This window comes from Procambarus clarkii, unplaced genomic scaffold, assembly GCF_040958095.1.
Source record: "Procambarus clarkii isolate CNS0578487 unplaced genomic scaffold, FALCON_Pclarkii_2.0 HiC_scaffold_863, whole genome shotgun sequence".
NCBI lineage: Eukaryota > Metazoa > Arthropoda > Malacostraca > Decapoda > Cambaridae > Procambarus > Procambarus clarkii.
Genome location: NW_027189895.1, coordinates 126 through 24,514, shown reverse-complemented (window position 1 = coordinate 24,514; position 24,389 = coordinate 126). Strand labels below are relative to the sequence as shown.

Below are 24,389 nucleotides of genomic sequence, written 5' to 3'. Positions count from 1 at the left end.
TTTTGTTTTAAATTCTTACTTATCATAACTCCCAGATCCCTTTCACAATCCGACTTCGCAATCTCAACACCATCTAGCTCGTATCTTGTAACTATCATCATTACCTAGTCTCAAAACTTTACATTTATCAGCATTAAACTGCATCTATCAATCTTTTGACCATTTCAAAACCCTATTAAGATCAACTTGAAGTGATAGTGAGTCTTCTTCCGTGTTAATTTCCCTACCTATTTTTGTATCATCTGCAAATTTGCAAATGTTGCTACTCAACACAAGAACACAAGAACAAAGGCAACTGCAGAAGGCCCACCGGCCCATACGAGGCAGCTCCTACCTACAACCACCCAATTAATTTGCCAGTTCCTTTACGACTTGGGACTTAAATCCATTTACACTTTGGGCTTCTGAGTCTTTTAGTTTGTCAATGCTCTTCCTGATTGTGTCGCGTGTAATTGGTATTTCTCTTAATTCATTCTCCTTACCTCCGACAAACATTTGTGTTGGTGATGGGATGTCATTCAAGCTTTCTAGTGTGAACACTGATGTTAGGTATTCATTGAGAGTGTTTGCCGCCCTTTTATCATACAACTTAAAATTGTTAGTCTCATCTTTTTTGGGTCCTACGGAGTCAGTTCTTTGTTTGGGTTTTACTTCGTATATACTTGCCCGAAACGCTATGCGTATTAGTGGCTTTAGGTATTGTATTTTAAATTTTAAAATTTTGCCCCGAGGAGCGAGTTTATTGGGAGTACTTAGCTGTATCCTTAGCAAGGTAATTAACTATAGTTTGCTGTGCTCCGTCCTTTAACAAATCCATTGACCCCTCCCCTAACCTGCCTATTTTGTGCAATAGTCGGTTTAGGATGATCCTTTCAAGCATCTTCCAAGTGCATTACATGAGACTGATAGGTCTGTAATTGCCAGGGTCATTGGGTTTCGGTATTGGGACCATTATTGCATGTTTCCATTGTGTGGGCAACACTCCACATAGGAATGACTTGTTAAACAGGTGGAGTAGTGGATTGCCAGACACTTCACACAGTGCATTGAGTATGTCGTAGGTGATGCCATCTTCACCAGGTGCTGTACTTTTACCCTTTTCATAGCCCCCTTTACTTCCTTGGCTGTAATTGGTTCCCCATACTCGTCATAACTAGATTGTGCTCTTTTTATCGTAATCCTTCTGTCATTATGTCGGAGGAGCTGTTCCCTGCTTACTTCTGCAGGGAGGGAGGAGGATGATGCTGCATCACTCCACTTGTGAATTAGTTCTTCAGCCGTACCCTGGGGGTCGTTGTGAGCCGCAGGCCGGGCTCTGCTCCCCTTAGCTACCTTAATTTTTGCCCACACTTGTCTTGCAGACGTTTCTCTTCCAATAGAGCTAGTGAACTCTAGTCATTGTCTTTCCCTTTGTAACTCATCTGCAATGTATGTACCTTTACCTGAATAAAAAATCTAATCTAAATCTATATGCTTAGATATATGCAAATGAGAGAGTAATAGAGCGAAACCTTTAAAATACTGAACAATTTGGAGGATATCGATTCATACAATTTCTTCAAAAGGTCAGATGTAACACGAACAAGGAGCAAAGGTTTTAAGTTCAACAAGCCACAGTGTAGGAGTGACAATAAATGCTTTTTAACCCATACGATTATGATCATGGCAATAAGGTTTCTAAAACAGTAGGCATTCTTCCAAAGTCAGACACTGTACTATGTTCCTCGCCCTATCCTAGTCACTCAGTATTATTCACTCATTTATCTATGTCTTGTTTATGTCTTAAAGGTTACAAGACGTACATTAGTCAATACAATTGGTGCTTAAAATGTTAAGGATCTCTTGTGAAACACGGGTATTAATAACAAAATTTATTAGATAAAATAAATAAAAAAGGCCCAAGGGCCATGAAGTAACAAGAATGCAAGGCTGGCGTAAGTAGAGAAGACGGAAGATTCTTCATATTAAAAGACCCTGCTTCTCCAAGATGGCAGTCACACCCTGCTTGCCCTGGACAATCACCATATGGAGAAGGACTGTTTACTGTGAAGGGAAGTCCACAAATGCAATGCCAGCATGAGTCAGTCTTGAAGGGTAAACGATGATGGCACCCTCACAGTAACACAAAAGCCGAGCAAGCCCAGTGAGGAAGACCTGTTGATGGGAAAGGAGGAGAATCATTAGTCACAACAAAATCCACATAGAAACAAAGGAGAGAAAAAAAATAAAGTGGATGTCTTCTTTTTGTATAGACATAATAAATATTGCCATTTGGCTATGTATTTATATGATATATAATAGAATACAGCATAAAACAAAATAAGAGGGGTGGTAGGAGAAGAAAAGATTAGTGTTCAGTGAGAATCCACAAGGTCTTCTCTGAATACTCTTTATTTTCTTCAAGGCTGTGGGTCCCTACAATTGCACCAGAGGTGGTACACACCCCTATTATTATTTAAACAGGTGAGTACACATACGGTGTCAGCAAACTTAGCCTCCAAACACACACACACACATGGTATCAGCAAGCTTAGCCTCCAAACACACACACACATGGTATCAGCAAGCTTAGCCTCCAAACACACACACACATGGTATCAGCAAGCTTAGCCTCCAAACACACACACACATGGTATCAGCAAGCTTAGCCTCCAAACACACACACACACATGGTATCAGCAAGCTTAGCCTCCAAACACACACACATGGTATCAGCAAACTTAGCCTCCAAACACACACACACACATGGTATCAGCAAGCTTAGCCTCCAAACACACACACACACACATGGTATCAGCAAACTTAGCCTCCAAACACACACACACACATGGTATCAGCAAACTTAGCCTCCAAACACACACACACACACATGGTATCAGCAAACTTAGCCTCCAAACACACACACACACATGGTATCAGCAAGCTTAGCCTCCAAACACACACACACACACATGGTATCAGCAAACTTAGCCTCCAAACACACACACACGGTATCAGCAAGCTTAGCCTCCAAATAAACACATGGTATCAGCAAGCTTAGCCTCCAAACACACATGGTATCAGCAAGCTTAGCCTCCAAATACACACACACACATGGTATCAGCAAGCTTAGCCTCCAAACACACACACACATGGTATCAGCAAGCTTAGCCTCCAAATACACACATGGTATCAGCAAGCTTAGCCTCCAAACACACACACATGGTATCAGCAAGCTTAACCTCCAAACACACACACACATGGTATCAGCAAGCTTAGCCTCCAAACACACACACACACATGGTATCAGCAAGCTTAGCCTCCAAACACACACACACACATGGTATCAGCAAGCTTAGCCTCCAAACACACTCACACACATGGTATCAGCAAGCTTAGCCTCCAAACACACACACACACATGGTATCAGCAAGCTTAGCCTCCAAATACACACATGGTATCAGCAAGCTTAGCCTCTAAATACACACATGGTATCAGCAAGCTTAGCCTCCAAACACACACACACATGGTATCAGCAAGCTTAAGCTTCCAAATACACACATGGTATCAGCAAGCTTAGCCTCCAAATACACACATGGTATCAGCAAGCTTAGCCTCCAAACACACACACACACACACACAAACGGTATCAGCAAGCTTAGCCTCCAAACACACACACACACACACACACACACATGGTATCAGCAAGCTTAGCCTCCAAACACACACACACACACACACACATGGTATCAGCAAGCTTAGCCTCCAAACACACACACACACATGGTATCAGCAAGCTTAGCCTCCAAACACACACACACATGGTATCAGCAAGCTTAGCCTCCAAATACACACATGGTATCAGCAAGCTTAGCCTCTAAACACACACACACACACACAAACGGTATCAGCAAGCTTAGCCTCTAAACACACACACACAAATGGTATCAGCAAGCTTAGCCTCCAAACACACACACACACACACGGTATCAGCAAGCTTAGCCTCCAAACACACACACATGGTATCAGTAAGCTTAGCCTCCAAACACACACATGGTATCAGCAAGCTTAGCCTCCAAACACACACACACATGGTATCAGCAAGCTTAGCCTCCAAACACACACACACATGGTATCAGCAAGCTTAGCCTCCAAACACACACACACAGAAAATGGGGACATTGAAACAGTTGATAAACTTGATTTCAAGAGAGAGAGAGGTCACTATGGGGAACTTCAAAATTTTTTTAATAAGTAATTAGGCAGACTTGTTGCTAGACAGGGAAGTAAATTAAATGTATGCCAAATTTTGCAAAATATACAATGAAGGCACACAAACATTCATACCAAAACAGAGATGCAGGGCCAGAAAACAGGATTGGTTCAACAGAAATTGAGAGGGCCACAGACCAAAAGACACAAAAATGGAATGAAAGACCGAAAAACTACAAGCAGATGTCAACAAAGTTTTCGATTGGGCAGCAGAAAATAACATGATGTTTAACAGTGATAAATTTGAGGTATGGCAAAAATGAGGATCTGAAACATAATACAAGGTACAAAACACAATCGAATCTTCCCATAGTAGAAAAACAGCATGTCAAGGATTTGGGAATAATGATGTCCGACGATCTAATGTTCAGGGAGCATAAACAAGCAAATATTGCGTCGGCCAGAAAAATGATCGGATGGATTATGAGAACTTTCAAATCCAGGGATCCCATCACAATGGTTGTACTCTTCAAGTCACTTATGTTGTCCCGTCTCGAGTACTGCTCAGTATTCACTTCCCTCTTCAGAGCAGGAGAGATTGCTGAAATAGAGGGAATACAGAGAACATATACGGCACGCATAGACGAGATAAAACACCTACATTATTGGGATCGTCTCAAAGCTCTCCAAATGTACTCTCTAGAAAGGAGACGAGAGAGATACCAAATAATATACACATGGAAGATACTGGAGGGCCAGGTCCCAAATCTACACAGTAAAATAACAACGTACTGGAGTGAACGATATGGGAAAAAAATGCAAGATTGAACCAGTGAAGAGCAGAGGTGCCACAGGCACAATCAGAGAGCACTGTATAAACATCAGAGGTCCGCGGTTGTTCAACGTCCTCCCAGCGACTATAAGAAATATTGCCGGAACAACCGTGGACATCTTCAGGAGAAAACTGGACTGTTTTCTAAGAGAAGTTCCGGATCAGCCGGGATGTGGTGGGTACGTGGCCCTGCGGGCCGCTCCAAGCAACAGCGTGGTGGACCAAACTCTCACAAGTCGAGCCTGGCCTCGGGCCGGGCTTGGGGAGTAGAAGAGCAGAACCCCATCAAGCAGGTATCAATATAGAAAGAAGCCAAACCCCCAATCATACCAGCGATACAAAGATGCGAGAAACAATTATACAGCAGTAAGGGAAGAGGCAGAAAGATATTTTTAAAAAGGGATAATGGATAAATGTAAAACAGAACTGGGCCTATTCTACAAATTCATAAACAACAAATTGCAGGTAAAGGATAATATCCAGAGGTTGAAAATAGGAAACAGATTCACAGAAAATGATAATGCAATGTGTGAAACATTAAACCAAAAGTTCCTAAGTGTGTTTATACAAAATGAAATCTTAAGAGAACCAGACACAATAAGAATTTCTGAGAACATCATAGAGCGTATAGAGGTCTCTAGAGATGAAGTGGAAAATATGCTAAAGGAGCTAAGTAAGAACAAAGCAGTTGGTCCAGATGGAGTTTCACCATGGGTTCTGAGAGAATGTGCATCTGAGCTCAGCCTTCCACTTCACCTGATCTTTCAGGCATCCCTGTGTACAGGAGTCATAGCAAACATGTGGAAAAAGGCTAACATAGTTCCAATCTACTAAAGTGGCAACAGGGAAGACCCCACCCCTCTCAATTATAGACCTGAATCATTGACAAGTGTAATAGTGAAAAGATTGAAAAATAAAAAAATAATAAAAACTAAATGGGTAGAACACCTGGAGAGAAATTATATAATATCACACAGACAGTATTGTTTTCGATCTGGAAGATCCTGTGTATCGAATTTACTCAGTTTCTATGATTGAGCCACAGAGATTTTAAAGGAAAAAGGTAGTTGGGTCGACTGCATCTATCTAGACATAAAAAAGGCTTTCGACAGAGTTCCACATAAGAGGTTGTTCTGGAAACTAGAAAATTTTGGATGGGTGACAGGTAAGCTTCTAACATGGATGAAAAATTTTCTGACTGATAGAAAAATGAGGGCAGTAATCAGAGGCAATCGGACTGGAGAAGTGTCACAAGTGGAGTACCACAGTACATGCACCAGAAATGTTCATTGTCTACATAAATGATCTACCAGTTGGAATACAGAATTATATAAACATGTTTGCTGATGATGCGAAGATAATGGGATGGATAAGAAATTTAGATGATTGTCATGCCCTTCAAGAAGACCTGGACAAAATAAGTATATGGAGCACCACTTGGCAAATGAAATTTAATGTGAATAAATGCCATGTTATGGAATGTGGAATAGAACATAGATCCCACACAACCTACAAATTATGTGAGAAATCTTTATATAATTCTGATAAAAGAAAGAGGTCTAGGGTTGATTCTAGATAGAAAACTATCACTTGAGGCCCACATAAAGAACGTTGTGTGAGGAGCCTATGCCACGCTTTCTAACTTCAGAATTTCGTTTAAATACATGGATGGGGAAATACTAAAGAAATTATTCACGAGTTTTGTTCGGCCAAGGCTAGAATATGCAGCGGTTGTGTGGTGCCCATATCTTAAGAAGCACATCAACAAACTGGAAAAGGTGCAAAGACATGCTACTAAGTGGCTCCCAGAACTAAAGGGCAAGAGCTATGTGGAGAGGTCAGAGGCATTAAATATGCCAAAACTAGAAGACAACAAAAAGAGGTGATAAAATCACTATGTACAAAATAGTAACAGGAATTGATAAAATCGATAGGGAAGATTTCCTGAGACCTGGAACTTCAAGAACAAAAGGTCATAGATTTAAACTAACTAAACAAAGATGCCAAAGAAATATACAAAAATTTCCTTTCGCATACAGAGTGGTACACGGTTGGAACAAGTTGTCTCCGTGGTGTAGTGGTAAGACACTCGCCTGGCGTTCCGCGAGCGCTATGTCATGGGTTCGTATCCTGGCCGGGGAGGATTTACTGGGCGCAATTCCTTAACTGTAGCCTCTGTTTAACGCAACAGTAAAATGTGTACTTGGATGAAAAAACGATTCTTCGCGGCAGGGGATCGTATTCCAGGGACCATAGGATTAAGGACTTGCCCGAAACGCTACGCGTACTAGTGGCTGTACAAGAATGTAACAACTCTTGTATATATCTCAAAAAAAAAAAAAAAAAAAAAAAGTTAAGTGAGAAGGTGGTGGCGGCCAAGACCGTCAGTAGTTTCAAAGCATTATGTGACAAAGAGTGCTGGGTAGACGGGACACCACGAGCGTAGCTCTAATCCTGTAACTACACTTAGGTAATTACATATGGTGTCAGCAAGCTTACCGTCGAAACACACACAAACAGCCTGCCTATTATTCAAGGCCTTCTCTGCGTACTCTCTATTTTCTTCTCTGAGGCTATGGGTCCCTAATCTTGCACCAGAGGTGGTACAACTTTTAAGTTTTTAACTACTGCACTGAGCACCTGATTTTGGCAAAGACTTCTTAGTGCAATTGTCAAGGACATAGTTCTGGTATTTTTTTGTTTATAAATATTCAGGTATAGTTAATGTCAAAATGTTTCAAAACTCAACAATTTATATTTCAAAACAAAAAAAGTAATGAAAACATTACAAAACATTAAAATATAGCCTAATTAATTAATTAACAAAATAGCACAACTCTCAGAATGTCTAAAGGTGCTTTGAGCAATGAAGTAGTTAATTATATATATATAATATATATTTACCTGTGACTACTGCTTAGCAAAAATTTGATCTCTGTGAAAATTGGTCTCGTCATTGCTAGGAGATATTTTAAGATCATGATTTGCTGTGGATGGCACTGTAGTCTTCAAGTCATCAATCTAAAAATAGAGGTAATCTTTTAAAATGTAAATTTTGTATAAAAAAAATGCAAAAATAAATTGCAAGAATAATATGAAGTTATTATACAATTTTTTTTAATTATTTAAATATTTGTGAGACATTATTAAGAAATGTATGAAGTACAGATTCTCTAAGACCTGATATGTATCTGCTTATGTTCCACCACATTACATTCTGGGCTGAAGAGAAAACACAGCCAGTAAGATAATGATCACTTAGGATGGACTGGGATGCTACATGTAGGTTGCGGCTAAGCTGCGTGAGGCTAGGATGCCCAGCCTGCCTTGTCTAGGCTGGGCTGGGCTAGGCAACACTAGGAAGGAGTTAACAAATCTCTGGAGTGCCTTACTTTTCCTGATATCCTTAAAACAGCAAAAATGATGCCATTTTATAAAGGAGGCGAGACAGCAGAAATAAACAATTAAAGAAAAATATCAAATCTACTTATACTTTAAAAAATATTTGATTTTTTTTTTTTACAAACATCTCTTCCTACTTTGTAAAATTCAACATGAATACAAACACACACACACACACATCCCTAGGAAGCAGCCCATAGCAGCTGTCTAACTCCCAGGTACTTATTTACTGTTAGGTGAACCAGATATAGAGAATAACCACAAAATGCTATCTTTATAAGAACTATCTTGTAAAGCCACTAGTACACGCAGCATTTCAGGCAGGATATATAATATATATGTATATATATATATATATATATATATATATATATATATATATATATATATATATATATATATATATATATATATATATATATATATATATATGAATACATACATACGGGACAAAGAGCTAGAGCTCAACCACCGCAAGCACAACTAGGTGAGTACACACACACACACATTATATATATATATATATATATATATATATATATATATATATATATATATATATCTTAGCCCAAGATAACTATCCGAGTGCCGGCGGTGGGGTGGTTCATATAGCCTCGGCTATCACCTCATTATGTCCGGTCGTGATGGTCAAGTGGATTAAGGCGTCTTGTACATACCAGTTGCGTTGCTTCTGGGAGTATGGGTTCGAGTCACTTCTGGGGTGTGAGTTTTCAGTTGCACATGTCCTGGGGACCATTCAGGCTTGTTCGCATTTGTGTTCCTCACGTGTGCCCCAAAGAATGAGGTGATTTGGTAAAATGCTATGCCCAAGATAACTATCCGAGTGCCGGCGGTGGGGTGGTTCATATAGCCTCGGCTATCACCTCATTATGTCCGGTCGTGATGGTCAAGTGGATTAAGGCGTCTTATACATACCAGTTGCGTTGCTTCTGGGAGTATGGGTTCGAGTCACTTCTGGGGTGTGAGTTTTCAGTTGCATATGTCCTGGGGACCATTCAGGCTTGTTCGCATATATATATATATATATATATATATATATATATATATATATATATAAATATATATATATATATATATATATATATATATATATATATATACATATATATATATATACATATATATATATATGAGTGTCAGACCATGGAGGAATGATTTTTTTTTTAATTTAATTTATATAAAAAATTATTCCTTCTGAAGATGTATTAATATATGAAAGTATTTAAGGAAATTCCTGTTTCAATTCTTCCTCCGTGGTCTGACACTGTCACATTTTTCATCAAATGTTAATTTTTGTGATTTACACACACGTGGCATGTTTACACACACACATTATTTATATATATGTGCGAACAAGCCTGAATGGTCCCCAGGACAATATGCAACTGAAAACTCACACCCCAGAAGTGACTCGAACCCATACTCCCAGGAGCAACGCAACTGGTATGTACAAGACGCCTTAATCCACTTGACCATCACGACCGGACATAATGAGGTGATAGCCGAAGCTATTTGAACCACCCCTCCGCGGCACTCGGATAGTAATCTTGGGCATAGAATTTTACCAAATCACCTCATTCTTTGGGGCACACGTGAGGAACACAAATGCGAACAAGCCTGAATGGTCCCCAGGACAATATGCAACTGAAAACTCACACCCCAGAAGTGACTCGAACCCATACTCCCAGGAGCAACGCAACTGGTATGTACAAGACGCCTTAATCCACTTGACCATCACGACCGGACATAATGAGGTGATAGCCGAAGCTATTTGAACCACCCCACCGCCGGCACTCGGATAGTAATCTTGGGCATAGCATTTTACCAAATCACCTCATTCTTTGGGGCACACGTGAGGTGATTTGGTAAAATGCTATGCCCAAGATTACTATCCGAGTGCCGGCGGAGGGTGGTTCAAATAGCTTCGGCTATCACCTCATTATGTCCGGTCGTGATGGTCAAGTGGATTAAGGCGTCTTGCACATACCAGTTACGTTACTCCTGGGAGTATGGGTTCGAGTCACTTCTGGGGTGTGAGTTTTCAGTTGCATATTGTCCTGGGGACCATTCAGGCTTGTTTGCATTTGTGTTCCTCACGTGTGCCCCAAAGAATGAGGTGATTTGGTAAAATGCTATGCCCAAGATTACTATCCGAGTGCCGGCGGTGGGGTGGTTCAAATAGCTTCGGCTATCACCTCATTATGTCCGGTCGTGATGGTCAAGTGGATTAAGGCGTCTTGTACATACCAGTTGCGTTGCTTCTGGGAGTATGGGTTCGAGTCACTTCTGGGGTGTGAGTTTTCAGTTGCATATTGTCCTGGGGACCATTCAGGCTTGTTCGCATTTGTGTTCCTCACGTGTGCCCCGAAGAATGAGGTGATTTGGTAAAATGCTATGCCCAAGATTACTATCCGAGTGCCGGCGGTGGGGTGGTTCAAATAGCTTCGGCTATCACCTCATTATGTCCGGTCGTGATGGTCAAGTGGATTAAGGCGTCTTGTACATACCAGTTGCGTTGCTCCTGGGAGTATGGGTTCGAGTCACTTCTGGGGTGTGAGTTTTCAGTTTATATATATGTATATATATATAATTATTTATAAATATATATGTATATATAAATATATATGTATATATATATATATTATTTATATATATGTATATATATATATATATATATATATATATATATATATATATATATATATATATATATATATATATATATATATGTTTCATTGAATATGACAGCATATTCTGTATTAATTATTTTCTGGTTTAGGGCTTCTATCCCTCTAACTATCCCTCTAAGCGACCTACCATGAACACCCAAATCACGGAACTATTTACTCTACCCACCATGAGAGTAAGGACAAGACAAGAACATATCGATGCCAACACAGAAGACAATGTCCAACATAACAGGCCAATTACACTGGATTAATCTTTGTGTTTAGATAGGAGATGCCTCGTATGGGCCAATAAGCCTTCTGCAGCCCCTATGTTTATCCCTTATGTATCCCCCCACGTTTTCACCTTCATTGTATTATCACCTGACCTAATGCGGGTATAAAATCAACTAGTATTGCAAGATCTGTTCACTTGAGAATGAACCATGGAGGTTCGAAACGTCGTGCAAATTATACAAATAAGTGTAATACACTCTATAGTAAATCACTTCTTTTCTTCACCTTAAAAGTACGAAAATGAGTTTTGGAGAACTCCTATTTCAATTAAGCCCTGATGCTAAGAAAATAGTTAGAGGGATAGAAGCCCTAAACCAGAAAATAATTCATACAGAATATGCTGTCATATTCAATGAAACATGTTTGAAAGAAAACCTGCTGCCAGTATACACCAATATATATATATATATATATATATATATATATATATATATATATATATATATATATATATATATATATATATATATATATATTATATTGCTGCCAGTATACACCAATATATATATATATATATATATATATATATATATATATATATATATATATATATATATATATATATGGAACCCTCAACCCTATAAGTGGAGGGTTCCTACAAACTCAACCAGAGGTGGTACCCTCTATATATTAATAAAAAGGCAAGGCTATGCTAAATCTAGGCAGGGATTGGCTTGGCTAAGCTGGTCAGGGCTTGGCTAAGCTGGTCAGGGCTTGGCTAGGGTAGGAAGGACTGGTCATGTTTAAAAGCAAGGCAGGGTTAGGCTAGGCAAGACTAGGTTAGGGTATACTGGGATAGGCTTGGCTACGGTAGGCTAGGAAGAGGTAAACTAGGATAAGCAAGGCTGTGCAAACACTATGCACAGCTAGAATGAACTATGCTAAGATGGTTTAAGCTGGGCTAGGTTAGGATAAGCTGTGTCATGCAGGGCCCCGATTGACGAGTGGAGTCTAATGGTCTAACCTTCTAGCTAGTTTGCTGACCTAAGAGTGTAAATGCCTAGCCCCTAACCTGAGATCTACACAAGAGTTGTTACATTCTTGTACAGCCACTATTACGCGTAGCGTTTCGGGCAGGTCCCTGGAATACGATCCCCGCCGCGAAGAGTCGTTTTTTCATCCAAGTACACATTTTACTGTTGCGTTAAACAGAGGCTACAGTTAAGGAATTGCGCCCAGTAAATCCTCCCCGGCCAGGATACGAACCCATGACATAGCGCTCGCGGAACGCTAGGCGAGTGTCTTACCACTACACCACCTGCTGCAATATTATTATAAAAGAAATATTACTTATTATAATCGTAAATACTAAATACCTGTTGTGTTGATTTAGGGGCGACGACGATCGTGGGATCGGATGCGAGCCACAGGTGGCCTACACTATGCTTTCTAAGGCGTCCATCTCATAACAAAAACAAATCCGTGCATTCATACACAAACAGAGACCCCGTGGTTATTCGAATACTTGCAATTCTTTTACTTAAAATAATAACAATTAGATTAATAATAATTAACATAATTTTTACGCAAGATTCATAAAAATCATTAATACTATTTTAAAAAAAAATTATAAGACATCTAAAAACAGATATACAGACTTTGTGTGATATTTATTTCAACATTATATATTAATAGAATGTTGTAACTATTATTTTTAAATATTAGGTAGTTTCCAGCTACGTATATCGCATATAAACGTTGCAAAAAGATTTTAGACTGAATTAACACATTACACATTTATGGAGTAATTAACAACAAAACAATCTTTATTTTCATTGCAGAACATATATCAGAGCATACTAGTGACTCATACATTTAAAATAGTGTGATTTTTAAACAATTCGGTTGTAAACCCGCAGAACCGCCTACCCGCCAAAGACGTAACATAAGAAATGGTATATAATTCATTATTTTAAATTCCATATATAATCATTAATAATTTTCGGCAGCTATCGAGGTTCTCCATAGGTAAATTCCTGTACTCTAACAAGATGCTACTTGCTGTTTAGCTGTTTAAATTCTTGGAAAATCGTAATGACCAGCGACATAAAATATAACAATGAAATAGTAGCTGGTAACTGTAGGTGAACGAAAAATTAAATTCCAAATTGATTAGATGTTTTTCTAAAACTAAAGATCGACCTGAAGGAATTTTATGAATTATGGACTAATTAAACAAAAAAATTGGTAATTTTACTTGAAGAACAGATACCAGAGAATAGTTAGTGAGTACATTTATATTGTATAATGGGAGAAAGCCCCTGGTAGCCGCGAATTAAAATAACCACCTACATTAATTGATAACTAGGAAATAGTATCTGGAAACTTTATCTGAACGAAAACACAATACCAATTTGTTTAGATGTTTTTCTTAATATAAAGATCAACAGTAAGGAATCTTATTCATTATGGACAAATTAACAAAAAAAAAACGATAATTTTCATTGAGGACCATACATTAGAGCATACTTAGTCACTTATATATTAAAAGTATTGTGTATTTTGAACCATTGGGGTTGTAAACAAACAGAACGGCCTACCCGAAAAGTCGTAACATAAAATGTTGCATATGTTTGCTAATTTATTATTTGATAAATGACTATTATTAATTTACGACAACTATAGAGGTTTCCCATTAGTTAAATTACTGTAGTTTGACTAAATGCTACTACAAAACATATATAAATCCTGGGAAAGTCACAATGACCAGCGACATTAAAGCATGGAGGGTTAAATAGTAACAGGCAACTGTTGGCGAACGAAAAATTCATTTCCAAATTTATTAGATGTTTTCCTAAATATAAAGATCGATAGGCTGGAATTTTCTGGATTATGGCCTAATTAAGGCAAAAATATATATATTTTTACTTGAAGAACAAATATCAGAGCATAGTCAGTGAGTTATAGAATAATAAGAGTGTGGTATTTCATTGTATAACAAGAGATAGTCCATGGAAGCGAAAATAGACGTAGTTTAACACAAAATAACGTCCAAAAACAGCCGTAGAGTCAAACGGCAAATGTTGACGTTCTTTTTAAGAGGACAGGTTGGGCTGGCTGGCTGGCTGGCTGGCTGGCTGGCTGGCTGGCTGGCTGGCTGGCTGGCTGGCTGGCTGGCTGGCTGGCTGCCTGCCTGCCTGCCTGCCTGCCTGCCTGGCTGCCTGCCTGCCTGCCTGCCTGCCTGCCTGCCTGCCTGCCTGCCTGCCTGGCTGCCTGCCTGCCTGCCTGCCTGCCTGCCTGCCTGCCTGCCTGCCTGCCTGCCTGCCTGTCTGGCTGCCTGGCTGCCTGGCTGCCTGCCTGCCTGCCTGCCTGCCTGCCTGCCTGCCTGCCTGCCTGCCTGCCTGCCTTGCCTTGCCTTGCCTTGCCTTGCCCTGCCTTGGCTGCAGCTGGCTGGCTGGCTGGCTGGCTGGCTGGCCGTAAATCAACTCTTAACAACACCACACCACACCACACCACACCACACCACACCATCACTCATCACCCATCACCCACCACCGGCCCCAGTCTCCCAGCCTCTCTTATATACCCGAGCAGGCCCTTTAAATTATTTGAATTGTTGCACTTCGGCCAATGGCAGGCACGATCGCTGCTGCTCAAACATATTCTGGTTCACAAGTATTAATATATATATATATATATATATATATATATATATATATATATATATATATATATATATATATATATATATATATATATATATATATATATATATATTCATGAAACACATTAAAACCTTGATCATTTATTCATTCATTACGTCTAGTGAAGAATTGCTTTTGTTCATTTGTATGATTAAAAATGGATAGAATATGAATTCCTCGCTTAAAGTAAAATATAAAATATATATTGGATTTATATGATTGGTTAATATTCCAAGTGATGCTGAATATCCCCTATAATTTTGTTTTGTTTGTTTGTTATGTACACATTCCAAATGAAATCAATATAAATGTTATTATTAATGTTTGAAAGTTGATTGTCTACTTGAATCTCTCTATTAAAGTGTGTGTGGCTCCGGATGGAGCCTGGTTATGGTATTTGTCGCGGTGGGTGGCAGAAGTGCTTACTTCTTCTCTGTCTTCTTTGGCAAAAGAACTGCCTGAATGTTTGGAAGAACACCTCCCTGTGCAATGGTTACGCCAGACAGAAGTTTGTTGAGTTCTTCGTCGTTGCGGATGGCCAACTGCAAGTGACGTGGGATGATACGGGTCTTCTTGTTGTCACGTGCGGCGTTACCGGCGAGCTCGAGAACTTCGGCAGCGAGGTATTCCATGACGGCTGCCAGGTAGACAGGAGCGCCAGCACCGACGCGTTCGGCGTAGTTGCCCTTACGCAGCAGACGGTGAATTCTGCCCACGGGGAACTGAAGTCCGGCCCTGCTGGAGCGAGACTTTGACTTGCCCTTCACTTTGCCTCCCTTGCCGCGTCCTGACATTGCTGCTGCTGTTGTGGGTTTGTCGTGTTTTAATGCCGGCCCGCAGATCGAGCTTCGTGTTATATACCCCGCTCAGGATCAAGGGAGTCCGCCACTGACCAATCAGCGCGCTCCGCCACGCGACCCGCTCTGAGCTGAGTCGCGAGCGGGATATAAAAGGAAAGCTCGACTCGCGCAAAAGTTCATTATTGTACTGCAACGCCAGCCAGCACGAGCATCATCATGCCACCCAAGGCATCTGGAAAGGCTGCCAAGAAGGCCGGAAAGGCCCAGAAGGCCATTGCCAAGGGCGATAAGAAAAAGAAGCGCAGGAGGAAGGAGAGCTACAGCATCTACATCTACAAAGTGCTGAAGCAGGTCCACCCCGACACTGGTATCTCTTCCAAAGCCATGTCGATCATGAACTCGTTCGTGAACGACATCTTTGAGCGCATCGCCGCCGAGGCTTCTCGCCTGGCCCACTACAACAAGCGTTCCACCATTACCAGTCGGGAGATCCAGACGGCTGTAAGGCTCCTGTTGCCCGGAGAACTGGCCAAGCACGCCGTCTCTGAGGGCACTAAGGCCGTCACCAAGTACACCTCCTCCAAGTAAACGGCTTACTTACTGCCCTGTGGTGGTGGCTTGGCCTCAAACCAACAAACTCGGCTCCATTGGAGCCACACTTTAATTTCTAAAGAGATTGTGAGTGTTAGACACCAATACTATTATAACAAAAACCTCTGTCACTGAAAGCAAATAGCTATAAAATGAGAATATTTATGAAACTGTCTGTGTGTGTTTCTCTCTCTCAGTCTCTGTCTGTCTGTCTGTCTGTCTGTCTGTCTGTCTGTCTGTCTTGTCTGTCTGTCTGTCTGTCTGTCTGTCTGTCTGTCTGTCTGTCTGTCTGTCTGTCTGTCTGTCTCTCTCTCTCTCTCTCTCTCTCTCTCTCTCTCTCTCTCTCTCTCTCTCTCTCTCTCTCTCTCTCTCTCTCTCTCTCTCTCTCTCTCTCTCTCAACACATATAAGCACTCGGTATCTTTTTTCTAGAGATTAGAGATTCATTGTTATGTTCCACATTAGGATTACTATGCAGGCCACCCTCTTAGGTTTGAAAATGTCAAGAAAACGGTTAATTTAAAATGTCATCTCCTAACTTAACAGATTAAGCCAGAGGACCGAAAACAGAATAAAACAGGACTGGACAGTATGTCACTTATACAAGCTGCTTTTATTTCTAGTACAGTATGACAATTTTTATTTTGGGGGGGGGGGGGGGGGGGGGTGGGTGATCCTTGACAGTGCATAAGAGCGAAAAGCGACGGCGTTTTGTTTGTAAGAGAACAGGTTGTACTACAAATGACTTGATTTATTGATATCACGTGTATGTATGACACCTAAATTAGTGTATTTGTTTATTTATTTATTTATTTATTATATGTGTAGATGAAGGTTAATTCATATGACTGATGCTAGGAATGTCTGAAATCTCCTTAGAAGGATATTTTGGCCCTGAGAAGGGCCGAGTTTGGTGTATACTAGGGTGGTCGATTTAGCTTATGCACGCTCTCCACGGATACGGCGAGCAAGCTGAATGTCCTTTGGCATGATGGTGACACGCTTGGCGTGGATGGCACAGAGGTTAGTGTCCTCGAAGAGACCGACCAGGTAAGCCTCGGATGCCTCCTGTAAAGCCATGACGGCAGACGACTGGAAGCGAAGATCGGTCTTGAAGTCCTGGGCAATCTCGCGCACCAGACGCTGGAAGGGAAGTTTCCTGATGAGCAACTCGGTGCTCTTCTGGTAACGACGGATCTCACGCAGGGCGACCGTTCCGGGCCTGTAACGGTGAGGCTTCTTCACACCCCCTGTGGCAGGAGCAGACTTGCGTGCTGCCTTGGTGGCCAGCTGCTTACGAGGAGCCTTGCCTCCCGTGGACTTGCGAGCAGTCTGCTTGGTGCGAGCCATGGTGAACAACTGTGGTTTGTGATGGCCGGCGCCGAAAAATTTTTGCTTATATACGCCGTCTCGAGGCGCTTGCTCGAGCGCCATTGGCTGCTCGACTCGCCTACGTCACCCCGTTGCCCCTCCCCTCCTTCCTCTGGCTGCAGCCAACAGGCGGCTCACCTCAATCACTATTATCGCTGATTTTGCTCTATTTTTTGGATTTGTGCAAAAGTCATTTCACAGGGACGTGAAACAGACGAGTAGGCAACTGCAGTTTTGAAAGCGTTGTGAGAAAGCCGTGTCTACTCGACCACAAGCGTAAAGTAAGGGCAGGCAGGAGTTGCAATGCTACTAGTACGTCCGCTTGATGGGATATAGTCGGGAAATCGTGCGGGCATTCGATCAATTCGATTCACACAACTACAACACCATGACTGGACGCGGCAAGGGAGGCAAGGGACTCGGAAAGGGTGGCGCCAAGCGTCATCGTAAGGTGCTACGTGACAACATCCAGGGCATCACCAAGCCCGCTATTCGTCGCTTAGCTCGTCGTGGCGGCGTCAAGCGTATTTCGGGTCTCATCTACGAAGAGACCCGTGGCGTCCTGAAGGTGTTCCTCGAGAACGTCATCCGTGATGCTGTAACCTACACGGAACACGCCAAGAGGAAGACCGTCACTGCCATGGACGTGGTGTACGCTCTGAAGCGCCAGGGTCGTACCCTCTACGGATTCGGCGGATAAGAGCTTGGCTAATCCATCGATTCCACCCACCACCACCTCAAAACGGGACCTAATTAGGTCCCTATACTTTTTTACTGAAGGGCTTAATAGACGATAACATAAATTGTTTTGATATCAGCTAGCACATTGGGTCTTATGAAATCTATTTTTTATCCTCGCATGCTTAAAGGGACTCTGATTGGGGAGGGGGGGGGGGAAGGTTTGTTACGTTATATACTAGCAGAGCAGGATCATTGGTGGGGGGGGGGGGGGGGTGTGAGGGGGAGAGAGAGAGAGAGAGAGATCTTTCCCAACTCTTCCTTTTTACATGAGGGAGCTACCCGTTTTATTCATTTTATCCTTCTCAGAGCTGTTTTGATAGTATCCAAATGATGGTAAATGAAAAGGGAGGACACGAATATTTACCCAGAATTCAGGACTGGCAATCGATATGCATGTTTGAGTGAGAATCTTTTTCTCTCTCAACTTAGGTATACGTTTATGTCGTACCTAAAAGCGAGAACCACACTATTGGGACAAGTATGCAAGGCCCAATTTTCCTAACAAGCACAGTTAATTTTGTTATTTTCGAACATTTCTTTCCAAATTGGTTTATCCAATTAACAGTATTATATTAAGATCATGAATTGCTGGGTTAGGTTAGGTTAGATTAGCTTAGGTTAGGTTAGGTTAGGTTAGGTTAGGTTAGGTTAGCTTAGCTTAGCTTGGGTTAGCTTAGGTTAGGTTAGGTTAGCTTAGCTTGGGTTAGCATAGGTTAGGTTAGGTTTGATTACATTTCTATGTTAGATTTAACTCAAATTCAAAACAATTGCCAGTCATTCGGCTTGTTAGTCAACTTGCCTCTAATAGGGGCAATTTGTCTAACAAGACTATTTAGTTTTGTGTGTATATATATATATATATATATATATATATATATATATATATATATATATATATATATATATATATATATATATATATATATATATATATTATTATAGCTTCAAGACTCTGAACCAATATAGAAGCATCAAGAGGAAGTGCTTGTGTTATGGGCCAATAGGCCTTCTGCAGTTACTTCCATTCTTATGTTTTTATTCCCATTGGTTCGTGTTTTATCTTGTGTAAATGTCAATCACCTTACCCAAAACTTTGGTACCATATCACCTCACCCATGTATGTATGTATATATATATATATATATATATATATATATATATATATATATATATATATATATATATATATATATATATATATATATATATATATATATATATATATATATATATATATAATATACAGAGTAAATCTACCCCAAAAGTAATGATTTATTTGTCTACAAAACTAAACTCTTTTTTGGAATCATATGAGGCCCCTCCACTGAGGGGGGGAGGCCTGGATGTTTATTGTCATGTGTATTCATGCTGCTTGCATGTCGTCGTTTATTTTGCCTTTGTTGTTTTTTTGACAGCTTTCTTTGCCTTGGGTGGTTTGGGAGATTTTGAAGCTCTCTTTATTTTGGGCTTTTTGTTCCCAACAACAAGCTGCTGCTGCTGCTTCTTTTTCAAGGCTGTAGGTGGTTTGTTGCTTGTGGCGGCTTTCTTGGGAGTTACCACGGCCTTCTTTGCTGCTGTAGATGGTTTCTTGGTTGTGGTGGCTTTCTTGGGAGTTAGAACGGCCCTCTTCTCTGCTACGGCCAGCTTGAATGATCCACTAGCTCCACTTCCCTTGGTCTGAACAAGAATGCCGTCAGCCACTGCTTTCTTGAGAAATCTTCGGATGTAAATGGCGATCTTGGCAGCCTCGACTTTGTTGTTGGCAACAACGTACTTCTTGATTGCTTGTAGAGACGAGCCCTTACGGTCTTTGAGTGCTGCGACCGCGGCTAGAACCATTTGACTAGTTTTCGGGTGAGCAACCTGGACGCGAGGTTTCCTGGTGGTGGCCACCACAGCAGCAGCAGCAGCCGCAGCCTTCTTGGTAGGCTTTGCTTCTACCATGATGATGATGAACCAACCAAGGTGATGAGAGACGCTCAGACAGTCACGGGGGAATGATGCTGCCGCCGCTTGAGCCGAACCTATTTATGTGCCGGCACGGTACAGAAGCTGCAACCTGGCAACTCGTCCACCAATCACGACGGTTGGTTTTACGGCTCCGAAACCTGGATCCCATATCTTCTCTAAAATAGAAGCATTTGTTCATGTTCTTTGTAAAAGTATCATAAAGCAGGACAGATGAGACAAATATCATAAAAACTGAAGAGCAGATGAGCACACACATGTTTGTATTACAAAAGAAAATCCACAAATTCATTAGAAATTGGCAGGGCAGGCTGAGGAAGTAGGTAGATGTAAAATGTCTGTAAATGGCGAAAGAACATAAACCCAAGACTGAATAAACGATGTTAAATATCCATGCCAAGGAGACAAAAATATGTTAGGATACAATTACCATTAAGACACCACAAGCAGGTCCGTATCCTGCCGCGATGACTTAAAAGAGTTGGTTATTAGCCACAATGTGTAGGCAGTCTCATGCCAACGGCCACACCACGTTGAGAACACCGCTTCTCGTCCGATCAGCGAAGTTAAGCAACGTTGGGTTTGGTTAGTACTTGGATGGGTGACCGCCTGGGAACACCAAATGCTGTTGGCAATAATGTTTTTTGTTTTGTTTTGTTTTGTTTCGTTTGTTTTTGTTTGAATGGCTGGCTCCACGGGAAATTCACGGAGTTGTGTGGAATAAGGCCTGGTAAAATGAATTAATATGTATGTCATGTTTAAAACAAACTCGCTTAATATAGATATTGTGTGAGGCTTTATACAAAAACAAACAACCAAAACAAAACATGTTGTATATATATATATATATATATATATATAGCTTAATCCGGGTTTGAACTCGCAACTCCAAGAATACGCATCACTTATATACACTTTACCACTGGACCACTGCTGCAGGACACTAGCTTGATGCTGAGGTATCAATTTAATGACGTAAATGCCATTTCCACAAATAAATGATAATTAAAAAGTATTTGTATGTACAAATCTTTTCTGTTTAAAAGGCTACAATATCAGTTACTGATATAATTTGTGTTAATGTTTCTATACCCACAAGAAGGCATATTTTTGCTTATATGTAAAGGGTACGGAGAAGGAATCCACAGACCATCATTCCCCTCCCCTTCCCTCCCCACCCCCCCCCCCACCCCCCCACCCCCAACTCCCACCTACTACCACCACCACCACCACCACCAATCACCACCAATCACCACCAATCACCACCACCACCAATCACCACCACCACATCTAACCGAAAACCCCCTAACACATCAACCCTCCCCCCAATCAACAGGCGAAATAATAACCCTCAAATGCCTGCCTGCCTGCCTGCCTGCAAGCCAATACTAACGGTCTTCTCAGAAAGAAAATCTCTTTGTATCTGTATTACTTGATGAAATGTATGATTCTAATAATGAAAATAAATTTTGATGTCGGTTGTATGAGCATAATGACCAATATGCACATGATATGAATGAATTAAATAGTGTAGTTTTAAGTAATTAGGTTGTAGACACATTAAGCGGATATGATATTTGACGCGTCCAGAACTGGTGATTTTTGGTTTAGTTTTAAATGCACCACCACCACCACCACCACCACCACCATTGCTTCCCCAGAGCCTAATTAAGGACCGGTAAAAGGAGTCAATATGTATGTCATCTATAAAACCAAAGAATGAATAAAAAAAACACACACACAAACCTACATAATAGTATTAGGAAGATTGTATGGCAAAAAAAAAAAAGTATTATTCCCATTGGGTCGTTTGAACTCGCGACTTCCAAAACACCAGCCACACACCTTACAACCCAGCCACCATAGAGTTGGTATAATTGTGCAACTTTAGTTATAAAAGTAAAGTTTTCTCACATTGTATTGATAACTTAAAGGATTTTTTTTTTTATTTTGCATGTACAAATCTTATTGTCTGTTCTATGAAAAGGCTTGATGTAAATTATGTATTTTTTGAATGATTGAATTGTAGGCACATTAAGCGGATTCGATATTTGATATATCCAGAAAAGGCGATTTATGTTCAGTTTTAAAATGCATCACCGTTAACGCTAAAGGACTGGTAAAATGACTCGATGTTTGTCATTTTTAAAATAAACACTAAAACAAGGCCCTTAACATATATAATGTTTGAATATAAATTGAATGCATATAAATACAAAGTGGGAGTGGCTGGCTGGCTGGCTGGCTGGCTGGCTGGCTGGCTGGCTGGCTGGCTGGCTGGCTGGCTGGCTGGCTGGCTGGCTGGCTGGCTGGCTGGCTGGCTGGCTGGCTGGCTGGCTGGCTGCCTGCCTGCCTGCCTGCCTGCCTGCCTGGCTGCCTGGCTGCCTGCCTGCCTGCCTGCCTGCCTGCCTGCCTGCCTGCCTGCCTGGCTGCCTGCCTGCCTGCCTGCCTGCCTGCCTGCCTGCCTGCCTGCCTGCCTGCCTGCCTGTCTGGCTGCCTGGCTGCCTGGCTGCCTGCCTGCCTGCCTGCCTGCCTGCCTGCCTGCCTGCCTGCCTGCCTTGCCTTGCCTTGCCTTGCCTTGCCCTGCCTTGGCTGCAGCTGGCTGGCTGGCTGGCTGGCTGGCTGGCCGTAAATCAACTCTTAACAACACCACACCACACCACACCACACCACACCACACCATCACTCATCACCCATCACCCACCACCGGCCCCAGTCTCCCAGCCTCTCTTATATACCCGAGCAGGCCCTTTAATTATTTGAATTGTTGCACTTCGGCCAATGGCAGGCACGATCGCTGCTGCTCAAACATATTCTGGTTCACAAGTATTAATATATATATATATATATATATATATATATATATATATATATATATATATATATATATATATATATATATATATATATATATATATATATATATATATATATATATATTCATGAAACACATTAAAACCTTGATCATTTATTCATTCATTACGTCTAGTGAAGAATTGCTTTTGTTCATTTGTATGATTAAAATGGATAGAATATGAATTCCTCGCTTAAAGTAAAATATAAAATATATATTGGATTTATATGATTGGTTAATATTCCAAGTGATGCTGAATATCCCCTATAATTTTGTTTTGTTTGTTTGTTATGTACACATTCCAAATGAAATCAATATAAATGTTATTATTAATGTTTGAAAGTTGATTGTCTACTTGAATCTCTCTATTAAAGTGTGTGTGGCTCCGGATGGAGCCTGGTTATGGTATTTGTCGCGGTGGGTGGCAGAAGTGCTTACTTCTTCTCTGTCTTCTTTGGCAAAAGAACTGCCTGAATGTTTGGAAGAACACCTCCCTGTGCAATGGTTACGCCAGACAGAAGTTTGTTGAGTTCTTCGTCGTTGCGGATGGCCAACTGCAAGTGACGTGGGATGATACGGGTCTTCTTGTTGTCACGTGCGGCGTTACCGGCGAGCTCGAGAACTTCGGCAGCGAGGTATTCCATGACGGCTGCCAGGTAGACAGGAGCGCCAGCACCGACGCGTTCGGCGTAGTTGCCCTTACGCAGCAGACGGTGAATTCTGCCCACGGGGAACTGAAGTCCGGCCCTGCTGGAGCGAGACTTTGACTTGCCCTTCACTTTGCCTCCCTTGCCGCGTCCTGACATTGCTGCTGCTGTTGTGGGTTTGTGGTGTTTTAATGCCGGCCCGCAGATCGAGCTTCGTGTTATATACCCCGCTCAGGATCAAGGGAGTCCGCCACTGACCAATCAGCGCGCTCCGCCACGCGACCCGCTCTGAGCTGAGTCGCGAGCGGGATATAAAAGGAAAGCTCGACTCGCGCAAAAGTTCATTATTGTACTGCAACGCCAGC

General features: G+C 41.4%; 1 long non-coding RNA gene and 1 other non-coding gene across 2 annotated transcripts; one reads left to right on the top strand and one right to left on the bottom strand.

Annotated features, from left to right (window-relative positions):
* Positions 1-1,858: 1,858 nt before the first annotated feature.
* LOC138361833 (uncharacterized) lies at positions 1,859-12,800 on the bottom strand. The gene is made up of 3 exons (XR_011227210.1): positions 12,726-12,800; positions 7,928-8,044; positions 1,859-2,154 (listed from the first exon to the last, which is right to left on the bottom strand). It is a non-coding gene; the product is annotated as an uncharacterized lncRNA (long non-coding RNA).
* Positions 12,801-21,038: 8,238 nt separating this feature from the next.
* LOC138361836 (5S ribosomal RNA) lies at positions 21,039-21,157 on the top strand. Its single transcript, XR_011227213.1, has one exon. It is a non-coding gene; the product is annotated as a 5S ribosomal RNA (ribosomal RNA).
* The last annotated feature ends 3,232 nt before the right edge of the window (positions 21,158-24,389 follow it).